The 17295-nt window shown below is 47.0% G+C and overlaps 1 protein-coding gene and 2 long non-coding RNA genes across 3 annotated transcripts in view; 1 reads left to right on the top strand and 2 right to left on the bottom strand.

The window, feature by feature from the left end:
- LOC148128384 (uncharacterized) overlaps positions 1-17295 on the bottom strand; it is a 604018-nt gene that overhangs the window by 146223 nt on the left and 440500 nt on the right. The gene's annotated exons all lie outside the window — the stretch shown is intronic.
- The window catches only part of EFNA2 (ephrin A2), a 272818-nt gene that overhangs the window by 118687 nt on the left and 136836 nt on the right, over positions 1-17295 (bottom strand). The window lies entirely within an intron of this gene.
- On the top strand, positions 7078-17277 carry LOC148128387 (uncharacterized). Its single transcript, XR_015741311.1, has 3 exons — positions 7078-7160; positions 7680-7827; positions 16222-17277. It is a non-coding gene; the product is annotated as an uncharacterized LOC148128387 (long non-coding RNA).

Raw genomic sequence — 17295 nt, 5'->3', positions numbered from 1 at the left:
GAAGCTGGAAACAGGCCCTTTTCTGGCCTTCCTGAGCTTCCAGGAGGCCTGTTTTTTGCCCTCTCTGAGCCTCCGCACACCCCCTCCACTTACCTGCATCCAAAATGGGCCACATGGGGACTCCTGGAAAAGGGGGGAGGAGAGGGGAGGGGCAGGGCCAGCCAGGAGTGGGGTTTGTGGGTTCTCCAAACAGCACAGAATCTTAGCTAGGGGCTCTCCCGGACCCTTGCAAACCCTCCAGCAGCCCAGCCCTGGTGCTAGTGCTATGGCTAAGTGCTTATTATCAATATCTTGCTTAGCAAGAGAAACTTTGGGTTCAATTGTAGTCGTAAGTCGAGGAAGGCCTGCGAGCGCGCGGGAGCCAGACAAGGAAAGCGTCACGGCCCTTTAAGGCTGCTGTGACTTAAAGGTACCCCTTGCTGACTCCAACCTTGCTATTAATCATCGTGCCCGCAGCCGGAGAAGTCTACACAAGATAGCAGAAACAACCCCGAGCCACGCTTTTTTTTTTTTTTTTTTTTCCAGAGGTGAACATCCCTCCTGAGAGCCGCGCAGATCCTGGAAGGTCTGCCGAGCACTACGGCCAAATGCAAAAACTCCCAGCTGGAAAGCGAACCAAAGTCATCACCTGCAGTCAGGAGCACAGCAGGACGAAAGGAGCTGCAAAGCCGGGCAGGATTTCAACAGATGGGCTGGAAAGCAGCCTGAAGACAAGGCCAAGTGATTTCCCGGCTGGCGTGGTGTATCAGCCTGCCAAATCTGACAACCTTAATATCAATATTTATCTCCGGGCTGAAACTCTGATCTGCGGCCTCATATTCCGCACCTCCATTACAGTTCTCCGTAATGCTCTTGACGGCCTCACGGAAAAGGAGGCTGGTTCGGCTTTAATGCAACCTAATCCGAGGGTTTGGCCTCGCGCTGACAGCTGAGAGGCTTTCTGGGGTATGAGAACAAGTCTCTGCGCAGCTCGGGGAACTTGAGTCAACCTCCGCGGGTCTGCAAAATCTCAGGTGGATTCGCTGATAGCCGGCACGGCAATTGAAGCAGCTTCTTAGCTGCCCAAACTGGACACCTTTCCCTGGAAACTGCTCCAACTTCCTGGTTCTCATTTGGACAATAATATATCAGGACAGGGCACTGACTCTAGAATTTAGAATAGCAGAGTTGGAAGGGGCCTTGGAGGTCTTCTAGTCCAACCCCCTGCTTAGGCAGGAAACCCTACACCACTTCAGACAAACGGTTGTCCAATCTCTTCTTAAACATTTCCAGTTTTGGAGCATTCACAACTTCTGGAGGCAAATTGTTCCACTGATTCATTGTTCTATCGGGAAATTCCTCCTTCGTTCTAGGTTGCTTCTCTCCGTAGTTGCCATCTGTTGCTTCTTGTCCTGATTTTCAGGTGCTTTGGAAAAGAGTTTGATCCTTTCTTCTTTGTGGCAGGCCCTCAAATATTGGAAGATTGCTATCATGTCACCCGTAGTCCTACTTTTCATTAAACCAGACACATCCAGTGCCAGCAACTGTTCTGGACCCAGGTCAGAGTGGTAACACCAGACTGGCAGGTGGGATGGTACGTGCAGAAGGACCTTGGGAGACGGCCGAAGAGATCTTGCCTAAGGAACAGTTAGATAAGAGACCACCTAGCCCACAGCTGGATAATGGGTGAGGCAAAATACTCAGGAAGGACCCTCCGTAGTTTCTCAGGGTGCAAAGGAGACAGCAGAAACATTATATAGGTAATCCTCGACTTACAAAAATTCATTTAGTGATCATTCGAAGTTACAACAGCGCAGAAAAAGGTTATTTGTGACCGTTTTCACACTTATGACCATTGCAGTATCCCCATGGTCACGTGATCAAAAATCCAGCCACTTGGCAACTGACTCATACCTGTTTCCCCCAAAATAAGACCTATCTTGATAATAAGACCTAGCATGTTTTACGCATGTGCCTAATATAAACCCTACTTAAGCACCTGCACAGTCGGTCAACCGAGAAGTGGGCTGGTGGCCACACGGGATCCTGCTGGATGGGCTGCTGAAGCTGCTTCCGTGAGGCAGAGCAGGTGTTGGGGCATGGGTGGCACTGGTGCATCGTGGGGCAGTACGCCCCGTGGCAAGCAAGCGGAAGAAGTGGGCCTCCCATACATTGGGGGGGGGGAAATAAGACATTCCCCCCAAATAAGCCCTAGTGCTTATTCCAGAGCCCAGAAAATAAGACTGGGTCTTATTTTCGGGGAAACATGGATATTAATGACGGTAATCATCTTTTACCACCTTCCATGGAGAAGCCAGATTCACTCTGCAACCGTGCTATCAACTTAACAATGGCGGTGATTCACTTAACAAGCGTGGCAAGAAAAGCCTCAAAATTGTGTCGAGACTGACTGAAGTCGAGCTCCTACCCATACAGTGAGAAGGCTGAAAAGGTGTGTGTGTGTGGGGGGGTTGATTTCCCGGTGTCTACCTGAGGCTGCAGAAACTGAGGGTTAAATGCAGATTACTTAAAAGGTGACCCTGACAGGCCCACTTTGGAGGGTGAGGTGGGAGTGAGGAGTGACTAGGCTGCCCTTTCTTGTCTCATTTAGCAGAAGGATCAGCCTGGCACAGCTTCGCTTTGGCACCAACACCTGTTTTTTCCACTTCACAATTCTTTCCCGCCCCATCCTTCACAACCCAGAAGGGGCAGTGGCAACCCTCCAGCATCAGCACAGCCACACACACACACACACACACACGCGCGCGCACAGAATCTGGCCTGCAAACCAACCAACCGCATCCACAAGAGGTGAAGATTTTGACCATTTAATGCTTTTTGTGTGTGTTGGGTGGCGGGGGTGTGTCTGTGGAAGAGAAGGGAAGCGTTTTGCAGTTATTGGTATTGGATGCTCCCCCCACAACCCAAAAAGCCAGTTTCTGGTTTCGTTCCCAAGGCATAAGCCGATGCTGTCCAAAATCTTCACCACGCACTTCTGGTGGCGTGTTTTTCGCCTCTTTCTGGAGCTCAGAAATCGGGATTCCTTTCCTTTGTCTTTTTTCTTTCTTTCTTTTTTCCCACTTACCCAAATAATATAATATGGGGGGGAAAACATTCTTAAAGAGTTTAAGTCGGCGTTTCAGGTGAGCAGGCACCAGAAACACAAGGTAATTGGAGGGAATTAAAATCTATAGGAAGAGAGAAAAGCCAGCATCTGTAATCAATGCCATCCGATTCACAAGTGACCGCAATTCCCAGACTTTCTCAGCCTTGAGCTATGCCTATGTCTGCCGATCGTGGGAGTCGGAGTCCTAACGCACCCCAGATGGTGCCCGCTGAGGAAGACCAAAAAGGTTTTTTTTTTTGGTTTGGACCTGCTTAAAAAAACACCTTTCCTCAAACATGGCAAGAAAATTTTGGTTCCACAACAGTGAACAGTAAAGCTTCCCTCAAAAGGAAGGCAGTAGGTATTTATTGCTAATGCCCTTCCTGCAAATATTAACACCGGTCTAACTCCAAATTAAGTACAGTCGAGGGCACAGCTTATCGGTTAAGCTTGTTGTCTTGGGAGCCCTTAAGACGTCCGAACGCTTGACTGCATCCATCAGCTCAAGAAGATGGACCAGGCAGCGTTCTGTGATTCGTGACTGATCAAGCTTTAAAGCTCAGCTCGTTGGCCCAAACTTCAGAAGTAGGTACAGGTGGTCCTCAACTTACTACCACAGTGGAGCCTAAAATTTACGTGGCTAAGTGAGAAATTAGTTGTGAGTTTTGCCCTACTTTTCCTGCCAAGGATAGAAGAGATAAAATGGAATGGAATAGAAAGAATGGAATGGAATGGAATGGAATAGAATAGAATAGAATAGAATAGAATAGAATAGAAGGGTTGAAAGGGACCTTGGAGGTCTTCTAGTCCAACCCCCTGCTTAGGCAAGAAACCCTATACCATTTCAGACAAATTGTTATCCAATCCTTTCTTACAAACTTTCAGTGTTGAAGCATTTACAACTTCTGGAGGCATTTGTTAAGTGAAGCACTGCCGTGGTTAAAAAATTTTTACTACTGGTTTTGTGGGCGTGGCTTGGTGGGCGTGGCAGGGGAAGGACACTGTAAAATCTCCAGTCAGAGGTAGGATTTGCCGGTTCTCCGAACTACTCAAAATCTCCGCTAACGCTTCTCCAGAACTGGTCAGAACCTCCTGAATACCACCTCTATCACCATCAGAAGTTTAAAATCAGGTTGCAATTCCCTTTTAGGGGAGTATATTCAAATAGTTGCGACGAAATTGGTTGTAAGTCAAGGACTGTACTCTAAAGCTATCAACACAGGGTCTTGCGTGCCTGAATGAGCTTCCCCGCTCTTTTCCTTACTCATATTACTACTACGTTAGTCCTCAACTTACAACTACAATTGAGCCCAAAATATCTGTTGCTAAGGGAGACCGTTCTTAAGCCGAGTTTTGCCCAATTTTACAACCTTTCTTGCCACCGTTGTTAAGTGAATCATTGCAGTTGATTACTCAATAACCCAGTTGTTAAGTAAATCTGGCTTTTCCATGGACTTTGCTTGTCAGAAGGTCACCAAAGGAGAATCGCGTGTCCACTGCAACCGTCATAAATACGAACCAGTTGGCAAGCATCTGAATGTAAATCACGGGATTGTGGGGCTGCTGCAACGGCCGTAAGAGTGAAGAATGGTCATGAGTCACTTTTGTCAGTGCTGTTGTAACTTGGAACTAAAGTTCAAATTGTTGTAAGTAGAGGACTACATGTAACCACCGTTGCTTGTTTTCTTTAAAAGATCCGCTGAGCATCTGGGAGCTTTTTGGTCTGAAACTTTGAGGGTCAAATCACAAAACACGTTGACCTTGAAAGAGGGACAAAGCAACTTCACCCAACAGTTTCGGAAAAATTTATGCTATTATTTAAGGGGATTAGAAACAAGTTCCAATTTCCAGGATTTACTTAAGTATTTAGTTTATTTCAAGGGTCTTCAAACTTGACAGCTTTAAGACTTGTGGACTTCAACTCCCAGAATTCCTGAGCTAACAGGACTTTAGGAGGAATTCTGGGAGTTGAAGTCCACAAGTCTTAAAGCTGTCAAGTTTGAAGAGCCCTGTTTTAGTTAGGTAATTGGCTTGGTCAACTAACTAACCAAGTTAACCAGGCAATGAAAAGAAGGACCTGGAGTGACATGATAGCAGTGTTCCAATATCTAAGGGGCTGCCCAAAGAAGAGGGAGTTAAGCTATTCTCCAAAACACCTGAAGGCAGAACAAGAAACAATGGATGTGTGATGACTCAGAGTGTAACACAAACATAACAAAATCCAAAACCTAAATAAATGTCCTTCAATGCCTCCAACAAGGCCCCACTGTTCAATAATTCTCAGTTGGAGATAAAACCTACTCAAAAATAGTCTTTAAAAGAAAGCAATACCATCTGAGCTTAATGAGCAGACAGAGGTGAAATAAAAAACCCAAAACAAACTACAATGAAGGAAAATTCACAACGGAACAGGATAAGTAATTACCAACTTCAAGGAGATAACAAGGCACAGTCTGTTGGAAGGACGCCAACCAAGATAACTTCAGCCCAAAATAACACATGCTTTACTTCTGGCAGCGCTGTTTTAACCGTCTCTCCTATATACTATTCTCCCCAGCAGCAACTAATGAGAGGGATCATGGCCACTTCCTCTCTCGTAAGCCAAGTTGTTTCCTTCTCCGTTCTTCCCTGTGTGTCCTACAATGAAGAGGGGATGGGCCTAGTTCTTCCTCTGAGTGACCAGCCGGCCTCTGTCTTTCCCCAGCCTCCTCCACAACCTCTGGAGCCACACCTCCATTCCCTGTGGGTAGTGGTGTAGGGTCTCCCGCCTAAGCAGGAGGTTGGACTAGAAGACCCCCCCAAGATCCCTTTCAAGTCTGTTATTCCATGATTTTACAATTCTACAAAATTGAGTATAATTCACTTAACAACCACCTTACACGTAGTCCTCGACTTACAGCAATTCACTTAATGACCATGCAAAGTTACAACGGCACTGAAAAAAGGGACTTACGGCCATTTTTCAGGCTTGATGTGATTTACATTCAGATGCCTGACAAGTGACTCACTTTTATGACAGTTGCCGTGTCCATGGGTCACAGGATCCCCTTTTTCAACCTTCTGACAAGCAAGTCGATGGGGAAGGCAGGCTCACTTAAAAACCAAGTCACTAATTTAACAACTGCAGTAAGTCACTCAACCGGTGTGGCAAGAAAAGTCGTCAAATGGGGGCAAAACTCAACTCAACCAATTTCTCGCTTAGCAACATAGGTTTTGGCCTCCATTGTGGTCGTTAAGTCGAGGACTACCTGCCTTTAGCAAAGAAAATTTTGGTCCCCACTGTGATCAAGGACTACCCCACTTTCTAAACATTTCATTCCATGTAATTCCACGAAACCTAGGCGAGATCACGCCAAACATAGTACTCAAAAGCATAAACAAGGAAACTTCCCTGGGAATTGGCCTTTGGATGCTGTAATTTGCCCCCCGTTCCACTCTCATTAACATGAGAGCCTGTTAGCAGAACACGGCTCCTAATCAATAATCACCAATGATGAATCCTAAGTGAGAGCACATTAATGCACCGATCATTTTTCTGGCCTGCGCTGACATCCGTGCCAGACACAATATCTACCGTTCAAGCCACATGCCGGGGGAACTTGAGCCTTTGTCTGAATTTTGAAAGTGTGCATTTCTTGAGATATCTGAAGATCTCTCTCTCTTTCTCTCTCTCTCTCTCTCTCTCTCCCTCCTTCTCCCCCTCTCTCCCTTTCTCTCTTTCCTCCCTCTCCCTCTCTTCCTCTCTGTGTGTATGTGTGTGTGTTTGTGCACAAGTGTGCACAAGCATCTTCAAAGCAGCTGTTTCTCTCTCTCATGTAGAAGTCTGGCCATCTCAAAAGAGAACCTCTGGCCAAATTCAACAGGCAGGGGGCAGGCAAAAAAAAAAATCCATAGAAAATATACTTTTCTTTTTTATAAAGTCAAGAAACGATCCCCACTTTTTCCCCCCCTCCAATTTTCTATGTCAAAAAAAGAAAACACAACAACAACAACAAAAGCCCCCCTTTTTTTTTCCAGCGGGGGGGGGGGAAATTACAGATGACAGCCATGGAAGTGCCCCATCATTCCTATACAGGTAAGTCCTCAACATACGACTGCCTTTAGGACCAGAATTTACGTTGTTAAACAAGATGGTTGTGAACTGAGTTGCGCCTGATTTTATGAGGTTTTTTTTGCCGTGGTTGTTAACCCCCAGGAGCCCACCCCTGCCGTCGCAGCCAAAAACAGAGCTCGGGAGCCTGTTTTCGCTGGCAGACCGCTCAAGCCACCACAGGTGCCCCGCCCCCCCCCCAACATGAGTGACGTCAAGCTGGCCACACCCACCCTGGCCACACCCACCCCAGCCCCCGGGGTCAAACACATGCGTCCCTCCACGAAATCGAGTTTGATACCCCTGTCTTAGAGAGAGAGAGAGGAGTTTGGGTGGCGTTGCTGTGGTACGCCTGTTGTTGTTCCTGCCCCAGATGGTTCGGCAGGCAGACCGCTAGTCTCCGGCTGGGCGAACAGTTTGATGCCAATCAGCCAACCGTAATGGCTGGGAAACACAGCCGACCTCTTGGCAAACCGTTCGGCAGAAGTCAAAAGCAGCTTCCAGGTCCCGGCCCTCCTGAAGCAAGGAACACACCAGCCACCTGTCCAATCAGCAGGGGGAGACAAGGAAGCGGGAGACGGAGCAAACATCGGGGCAGCGAGTCCAGCTGTCTGATGATTGGCAAACAGCAACGCGGTAAGGAAAGGGGTGGGTGGGTGGGGAAATAAGGAAGTCTTGCTGCCATTCATTTAGTGACCGTTCGAGGTTGCGACGGCACTGAAAAAAGGGACTTACAACCAGTGGTGGGGTTCAATTTTTTTTTTTACTACCAGTTCTGCTGGGCGTGGCCTGATGGGCATGGCAGGGGAAGGATTAGTATCAGAAGTGGGATTTGCCGGTTCTCCAAACTACTCAAAATTTTCGCTATCGGTTCTCCAGAACGGAATACCACCTCTGCTTACGGCCTGTTTTTTTACACCTGCAACCGTTGCAACGGGCCCTCATATTTATGACGGTTTGTGATGACCCGGGGCGTGGCACAAAAGCAACAAAGGCACACAAAAAATTAAAGTCCCTTTAACACCTCCAACTTGGCCCCCAATGTCCAGTTATCCTCGGCTGGAGAAAAAAACTCTCCCCAAAACAGTTTTTAAAGGGAAGAAATTCCATCTGAACCCAAAGTACATATAAATTATACAGAAATAAAAACCAACACAAACCACGCTGCAGCAATTTACAAGACAGGGCAGGATAAGGAATTGAAGACTTGAAAAGATAACAAAACACACACTGTTGGGAGGACACCAGAACCCAGATAGGACTTGACAAACCAAGATAATTCACGCTTTGCTTCCAGCAAGGAACTGTCCGCAAACACTCTCTTTATCCTGTTTTCCCAGCTGTAGCTAATGAAGGGAATCAGGACCTTTTTCTCCCCTGTAACCCATGTTGCTCCCTTCTCCGTTCCTCCCTCCGTTTGCTCCCTTCTCCATTCCTTCCATCCGTGCCCTAGGATGAAGACGGGGTGGCCTGGGTCTTCCTCTGAATGCCCAGCTGGACTGCACTCTTCCCCAGTTTCCTTCACAGCCCAGAGCTGTTCCACCTCTCCCTCAGGAATCAGATTCCAACAGGGACATGACCCAGTTGTAGCATCCTGGGATCACGTGATCCCCTTTTGAGACCTTCAGACAAGCAAAATCAATGGGGGAGACAGATTCACTTAAGAACTATGGCAAGAAATGTTGTAAAATGGGGCAGAATTCCAAACCTTAGCAAGTGTCTCATTTAGCAACAGAACAACTGTTGTGGCAGTTCAGTCTGGTGCAGTGATTTAAAAGCACCAGGCTAGAAATGGAGAGAGCACAAGTTCAAATCTTCTCTTAGGCACAAAATCAGCAGGGTGACTTTGAGCCAGTTTTTCTCGGCTCTGGGAAGAAGGAGAGACGGGCAAACCATTTCTGAAAATCCTGCCAAGAACACCGCAGAGATCTGCCCAGGCAGGAGCCAGGAATCAAGAGGGATCTGAAGGCACCAAACCCAACCAACCAAGATTTCCACCGATAACTTTGGCTCAGCTCTTCTTTTTCCTTTCTCTGTACAGGTAGTCCTCGACTTACGACCACAACTGACCCCAAAATTTCTGTTGCTAAGCAAGACATTTCTTCAGTGAGTTTTGGGGCCATTGTAGGACCTTTTTTTTTGCCACATTCGTCAAGTGTACCATTGCAATTTTTAAATTAGTAACAGGGTTTCCAAGTGTCTGAATTTTGATCCCATGACCACGGGGATGCTGCAGCGGTCGTAAGTGTGAAAAATGGTCATAAAGTCATTTTTTTCCCAGTAATTTCAAATGGTCACTCAATGAACTCCTGTATATTGAGGACTACCTGTATAATTTAAAGAACAAACAAAGCCAAAGATCTTGAGTCCTCTTTCTGTCTCTGTGATGTCAGTGTAAACATTCAAAGGGCAGCCTGAACAAAAAACACAATTTTTGCGTTTTTTTACAATGCAACTTCACCACTTGAGAAATTTAGCAGACACCAGCTCTCTACTGCAGTGTTTCTCAGCTGTGGCCACTTGAAGATAGGTGGACTTCTACTCCCATAATTCCCCAACCCTCGTGGTTGGCTGGGGAACTCTGGGAATTGGAGTCCACATGGCTTAGCTGGCCAGGGAATTCTGGGAATTGAAGTTCCTATGGTTTAAGCTGGCTATGGAATTCTGGGAGTTGAAGTCCACATGGTTTAAGCTGGCCAGGGAATTCTGGGAGCTGAAATCCACATGGTTTAAGCTGGCCAGGGAATTCTGGGAGTTGAAGTCCACATGGTTTAAGCTGGCCAGGGAATTCTGGGAGCTGAAGTCCACATGGTTTAAGCTGGCCAGGGAATTCTGGGAGCTGAAGTCCACATGGTTTAAGCTGGCCAGGGAATTCTGGGAGTTGAAGTCCACATGGTTTAAGCTGGCCAGGGAATTCTGGGAGCTGAAGTCCACATGGTTTAAGCTGGCCAGGGAATTCTGGGAGTTGAAGTCCACATGGTTTAAGCTGGCCAGGGAATTCTGGGAGTTGAAGTCCACATGGTTTAAGCTGGCCAGGGAATTCTGGGAGTTGAAGTCCACATGGTTTAAGCTGGCCAGGGAATTCTGGGAGCTGAAGTCCACCCATCTCTTAAGTGCCAAAATTGAGAAGCACTGCTCTACCATCCCCAATTCACAGCGACTTTGAAAGGAAACAATTGCATATTCTGCCCCATCAGCCACAGCCTCCATCCTTTTCTTTGTCGCTTTACAACCGTTTCCCCCTTAGGGTTGAGACCTGTTTATAAACTGCCATGTCTGTGGCTGGCCTTAAAAAAAAAAAGAAGAAGAAGAAAAAAAGAAAAGAAAAACCACAAACACATAAAAATTAGGGCAAATAATTATACAGAAACAGTAGGCCGGCGCCTGACACAACTGTCGAAATGCAAAAACGGTGCATTTCCACAGAGAACTGGGGGGGGGGGGGGGGGGAGAGATGCCTGCACGCCTCACTCTTCCCTATAAGTCTCCCCCCCTCTTCTCCCCCACCCCCCGTAATATATTAGAGTATGCCCACCCCCAGCCTCTCTGCGCCCTCTGTTCCTCTTGCAGCCTCTTAATGCCTCTGGCTAAGCAAAGATCAGTAATATAAGATCTCTCTTAACATCTCTTGCCAATTCTGTCAGAGCTCATCTCCAGGGTACCACGACACACAGTTATATAAACAGAGCACATTCTCTGTCAAAGATTTTTTCCCCCCACCCTTCCTTTAAAAAAAAAAAAAAAGTTGCATGCTTTTTATAAAAATAAAATAATAATAATAAAAAAAATAATAATAACAGAGGCCCCTCTCCGGCTCATTTGCACATAAAAGAGACCTTGGCAATACTCGAGGGTGCGAGTGGCATGTTTTAGAGCCAGTAGGTTAAATCCGACAATTAAGAAAAAGGTCAGGGGGAAAAAAAAGGTTGCCTTTCTCTGTTCTTGCCACTTGGCTGGCAAATGCTATTTTTCGCCCGGATCCGTCAATCAGGGCTGGCGTTCGGGACGGAAGGAGAGGGCTAAAGGGAAAGGCAGATGGCCCGCCCGAGGACACCCAAGACCTGCAGGCAAATGTTGGCAGCGGGTTGGGGCGGCTTGCAAGATGCTCGCCTAGACTCCCATGCAGGGATTCAATTAGGGGATGCGCCAGGAATTGGATGGCGGAAGAAGCCCAGCACCCATAATAATAATAATAATAATAATAATAATAATAATAATAATAATAATAATAATAGGAATCCGGTACAGGTAGTCCTCACGGTTCATTTAGTGACCGTTTGAAGATAGAACACCACTAGAAGAAATGACTCACGAGTTCACACTTGTGACCGTTGCAGCAGCATCCCCCCCTGTGATCAACATTCAGACGCTTGGCAACTGGCTAGGAGGGGGCTTTCAAGAAGGGACTTTGCGGCCCTTTGTCAGAAATGGTGTAGGGTCTCCTGCTTGGGTGGGGGGGGGTTGGACTAGATTTAACAGTTTAACAGATAATCAGAGTTGGAAGGGACCTTGTGGGTCATCTAGTCCAACCCACGCCCAAGCGGGAGACCCTACACCATTTCCGACAAATGGCAGGCCAATCTCTTCTTGAAAGTCTCAAGTGACGGCGCTCCCACAACTTCTGAAGGCAACTTCTGTTCCATGGGTTGATTGTTCTCACTGTCCGGAAGTTTCTCCTTATTTCCAGGTTAAATCTCTCCTTGTTCAGTTTCCATCCATTATTCCATCCATTATCCATTAAACACCTTCGGGTGTTTTAGAAAACAGCTTGACCCCCTTCCTCCTCTCTGTGGCAGCCCCTCAAATATTGAAAGACTGCTATCCTGTCTCCCCTGATCCTTCTCTTCACTAGACTAGCCAAGCCCAGTTCCTGCAACCATTCTTCATATGTTTCAGCCTCCAGTCCCCTAATCATCCTGGTTGCTCTTCTCTGCACTTTTTCTAAAGTCTCAACATCTTTTTTATAGTGTGGTGACCAAAACTGGATGCAGTACTCTAGGTGTGCCCTTACTAAGGCTTTATAGAGTGGTATTACTACTTCCCTTGATCTCGATTGTACCCCTCTGTTAATGCAACTGGTGGATGTCCTACAAGGTCTCTTCTAACTCTGTTAATCTGAATATTTATGACGGTTGCAGCCAGTAGTGGGTTCTACCTTGGTCGCTACTGGTTTGGTGGGTGAATGTGCATGCGCATGCCCCTAATGTGCCAATCAGCTGAGAGGATGAAGAAATAAAAAGCTAGGAGCGCCCGCCCCTGCACTTGTCGCTCCTTTTACCCTCTCAACTGATCGTCGGAGAAACTGGTTCGGCTGTACCAGTAGTTATTTTTATTACCGGTTCAGTTGAACCGGTCCGAACCAGTAGCATACCACCACTGGTTGCGTCCCGGGGGTCACGTGATCTACCTTTTTGTGACCTTCTGAGAAGCAAAGTCAATGGGGAAGCCAGATTCACTCACTTAACAACCGTGTCACTAACTTAACAACTGCAGGGATTGACTTAGGGGACAAAACTCACTTAACAAATGTCTCATTTAGCAACAGAAATTTGGAGTCGTAAGTTGAGGGCTACCTGTGGCACCCTTTCCAACCAAGACATTTTACAGGTAGTCCTCAACTTACGACCATAGTTGGGACCAGAATTCTCCTTGATGAACAAGGCAGCTGTTAAAGGAGTCGTGCCTAATTTTATGTCCTTTCTTGCCACGGTTGTTACATGAATCGCTGCAGTTGTTAAGTGAAGCACGGGGTTGTTAAGCAAATCTAGTTTCCCCCGTTGGCTTTGCTTGTCGGAAGCTACAGCCGGGAACGTCGCAAATGGTAATCACGTGACCCCTGGATGCTGCCCCCCATTGTAAATACAGGTAGTCCTTGACTTACAACCACAATTGAGCCCAAAACCTATGTTGCTAAGGGAGTCAGGTGTTAAGTCGCTTTTGCCCCATTTTACGACCTTCCTTGCCACAGATGTTAAGTGAATCTCTCCAGTTCTTAAGTAATATGATTGTTAAGTGAATCTGGTTTACCGCATTGACGTTGCTCGTCGGAAGGTCGCAAAAGGGGATCACATGACCCTGGACTACTACAGCCGTCATAAATATGAACCAGTTGCCAAGCATCCAAATTTTGATCACTTGACCATGGGAATCCTGCAACGGTCATCAGTGTGAAAAATGGGCATAAGTCACTTTTTTTCAGTGCCGTCGTAACTTTGAACTGTCACTCAATGAACCGTTGTAAGTCAAGGACTACCTGTACATGCCAGTTGCCAAGTGTTCTGACCAAGGCTTCCTGAGACCATAATTATTCACAGGCTTAGTCCAAACAACCCTCTTTTTTATTTCAATGGCTGGGAATTATTTTCATTCCCAGCCTGTAATGAGTCCCAAACAGTCTCTTGAGATAAGCACCCTCCTTTATCTCCTTTGAACTGCTACCAACAACTAAAGTGCCAAATTAACTGTAAAAAGCCAAATGGAGTACAAAGTCCACACAGAGCTTCAAGGTTTAATCCAAACAGAGTGAACGACTTTGCTTTCTGCAAAGGTTTCTCTACCTTTGCCTGTCCTTTATGCCTTATAGGAGGGGCAATCACCTCCAAGCCTTACTCCCGAGTCACCCCTTTTATCTTATCTTCTGGCAACTCTGCGCACATGCGCACTGGGAACAGGTTTCCCTTGTTCCTCGGCCTCGCTGCTGCCAGATTGTGGATTCAGCACTCCACTCCCAGATGGCCCCGGCCCCATCTCTGCATCGGACGCAGGACCCTTGTCCAAGCCCTCCCCAGATTCCCAGAGTGGCCCATGTTCCTCCCCACTATCCGACTCTGCTGCCGTCTCCACAGGCTGCCGGCAGACCACAACACCAAGTGCCTGAATTTTGATCATGAAATTATGGGGATGCTGCTGGTTGTATTGTAAAGGCAAGGACTGGATGTAAGCAACTTTTTTTTTGGTGGTATGTTAATTTTCAACCAGGGGTGTCAAACTCAATTTCATTGAGGGCCACATCAGGGCTGTGGTTGACCTCAGAGGGCAGGGTGGGCGTGGGTAGCTTGAATCTACTCCTGAAACTGAAGGCATGTTCCCTCTTTGCGTTGGGTAGACCAGGCCAGAGCCATGCTGGCCTGATGTTTCCTCTTCACACTGGGTAGACGTGGCTATATTTTCCAGGATGGCCGCCCAGGCTGGCTGAGGAATTCTGGGAGTTGAAGTCCACAAGTCTTAAAAGTTGCCAAGGTTGAAGACACCTGCTTTAAACGGCCATATAAATCACGGACTGCTTGTATTAGAAGTCTCTAGATTCTCATGGACTTCCCCACTATCCTGTCCCCACTTCCATTCCCCACTATCCTGTCAGAGCTGAAGAAACTTCTTGGATGAGAAGCGAAACGTCTTCAAAAGAAAACAAAAGAAAATCCAGTTGCTTCCTGAAAAAAAAATGCACCTTTGGGCTTGTATTAGAAGTAATGCTCAGTTCATGAGAGTTAATTTGGACTGGAAATTTCCGTCGCTGAGCCACGCCATCGCAAAGCACAATGTCACCGTGACCACAGCACTTCCGGTTGTTAAGTGAATCCCAAGACTTGTGACGTGTGACACCTCACACGGTCTCTGTTTGCAACCTCTTGCCAACTTCCACGTTGACTTTGCTGGTTGGAAGCTGGCAGGGTAGGTTGAAAAATGGCGAGGACTCTTGGAAAGGTTGTGACCATTGTAATGGCGCATGCCCAGATCGCAATCATGTGGCCGTTGTTAAGTTCAAACAGCCGGCAAACAAGTGGTCCTTAAGCAAGGACCGCCCATAAAAGGCATTGGCTTCCAATGAGCTGTAGTTCACATCCATCCGACACAATCAAGGCATCTCAGTGACTGACCAGGGAATGACACAATTATCCTCAATCAAGATCAAGGGAGGTACTAATACCACTCTATAAAGCCTTAGTAAGGCCACACCTAGAGTCCTGCATCCAGTTTCGGTCACCACACTATAAAAAGATGTTGAGACTCTAGAAAAAGTACAGAGAAGAGCAACCAGGGTGATTAGGGGACTGGAGACTAAAACATATGAAGAACGGTTACAGGAATTGGGCTTGGCTGGCCTAGTGAAGAGAAGGATCAGGGGAGACACGATAGCAGTCTTCCAATATTTGAGGGGCTGCCACACAGAGGAAGGGGTCAAGCTATCTTCTAAAGCACCCAAAGGCCAGACAAGGAACAATGGATGGAAACTGAACAAGGAGAGATTTAACCTGGAAATAAGGAGAAACTTTCTGACAGTGAGAACAACCAAGCAATGGAACAGCTTGCTTTTGGAAGAAGTAGGAGCTTCATCACAGGAAGCTTTCAAGAAGAGACTGGATTGCCATCTATCAGAAGTGGTGTAGGGTCTTCCTGCTCGGGCGGAGGGGTTGGACTAGATGACCTACAAGGTCCTTTCCAACTCTGTTGATCTGTTAATCCACCTTCTTCCCCCCTTGCACCAAACTGGCTCTGAAACAAGACTTACTGGCCTTAGAGATAGTCTTTGACTTACAACCATTCATCTAACAACCGTTCAAAGTTACAACGGCACTGAAAAAAAGTAATTTACAACACGTCCTCGCACTTATAGTTACCCCAGCCTCCCCATGGTCACGTGATCCAAATTTGGGTGCTTGGTAACTGGCATGTACTTAAAACAGCTACAACGTCCTGGGTTCTCCATTCGAGACCTTCCCAACTGACTTTCATCAAGCAAAACCAGGAAGCTGGATCCGCTTTATTGTATGATTCACTTAACAACTGCGGTGATTTGCTCAACAACCACGGCAAAACAGATGGTCAAATCCAGCACTTGCTTAGCAGCAGAAATCCTGATCACAACGACAGTCATAAGTTAAAGGCTTTCTGTGGTGCCATCCCAGTTGCTGAGGTCCTCGGAACAACTGAAAAGTAGAATTTAAATCTGGGGGGTGGGGGGAAATCTATGAATCATGAGGACTATTAGTCCACGAAGAACCTGCTCATGTTTTGCTTAGTGTTCCGCAAGGAAACCAAACGGAAGAGACAAAACAGTCCAGGAAAGCTATATGGGCATATAGGACGAGGAAGGAAACGGGACAGGAGAACGGCACAGCCGCTGAGCTCTGACCTCTTGGGCTGGGATTAAACAGAGAAGGTGATTTATCAACTGAGAAAAAAATTAATACTAAAACAAATGTCCTCAGTTCAATGCAATGGACGATAGAAACACTGCAAGCCTCAGCTGATGGAAAGGCAGTCAGAAATTCTCTTCTTCCTCCCAAACAATAAATCAAGGTTTCACTGGGTGTAGCAGACAGACCTTACCTCTGTCCCCCAATAATGCTGGAAAAGAATCCAGTTTCCTGAAATATACTTACTACGGTAAACAGCTGTTATCACCATCAAAAAATAGTGTTTTCCCAACTTGGCCACTTCCCGCTTGTGGGGATTTCAACCCCCAGAATTCTCTGCCTGGGGAATTCAGAGATGTGAAGGCCACATCTGGAAATCTCCACAACTGGCAAACCCGTGATTTCAACTCTGAGACCAAGTCCTGCTGAATTTCTTGCCTGAACTTACCCTAGGACCGTGATGGCAAACCTATGGCACTCATGCCAGAGGTGGCACGCAGAGCCATTTGTGTGGGCACGCAGAGCCACAGCCAAACTTACCTGACTGCGCATGTGCGCGCCTCCCAGCTGATTTTCGGGACTTTTTCAGCCTTCCTATGAAACGGGCCCATTCTTCATCCTGCAAAGACTGCAGAGGCTTCCCTCAAGCTTCTGGGAGGCTGAAAAAGGCCTCAAATGTACCGAAAATCAGCTGGGAGGCGCAGTGCAGATAAGGGGGCAGTGAGGGGATCGCGTGTGCCTGTGCAAGGGGCATGGGGGGGGGGCTGCGTGCATTGCATTCTGGATGCTGGCATGCGAGCGCGCGAGCACAAGCACACATGCACTTTTTGGCACAGGAGCCCAAAAAGCAGGGGTGGGATTCTACCATTTTGCACCTATTCGCTAGAACTGGTTGTTAACTTTCTAAGCAGTTCGGAGAACCGGTTGTTAGAAGAAATTACTGGCCTAATCCTGTAAGGAAGGCAGGAAGGAAACATTCTGGT

Source organism: Pseudonaja textilis, chromosome 1, assembly GCF_049901715.1.
Source record: "Pseudonaja textilis isolate UNSWEBS1 chromosome 1, rPseTex1.2, whole genome shotgun sequence".
NCBI lineage: Eukaryota > Metazoa > Chordata > Lepidosauria > Squamata > Elapidae > Pseudonaja > Pseudonaja textilis.
This window is presented reverse-complemented; position numbering and strand designations above follow the sequence as displayed.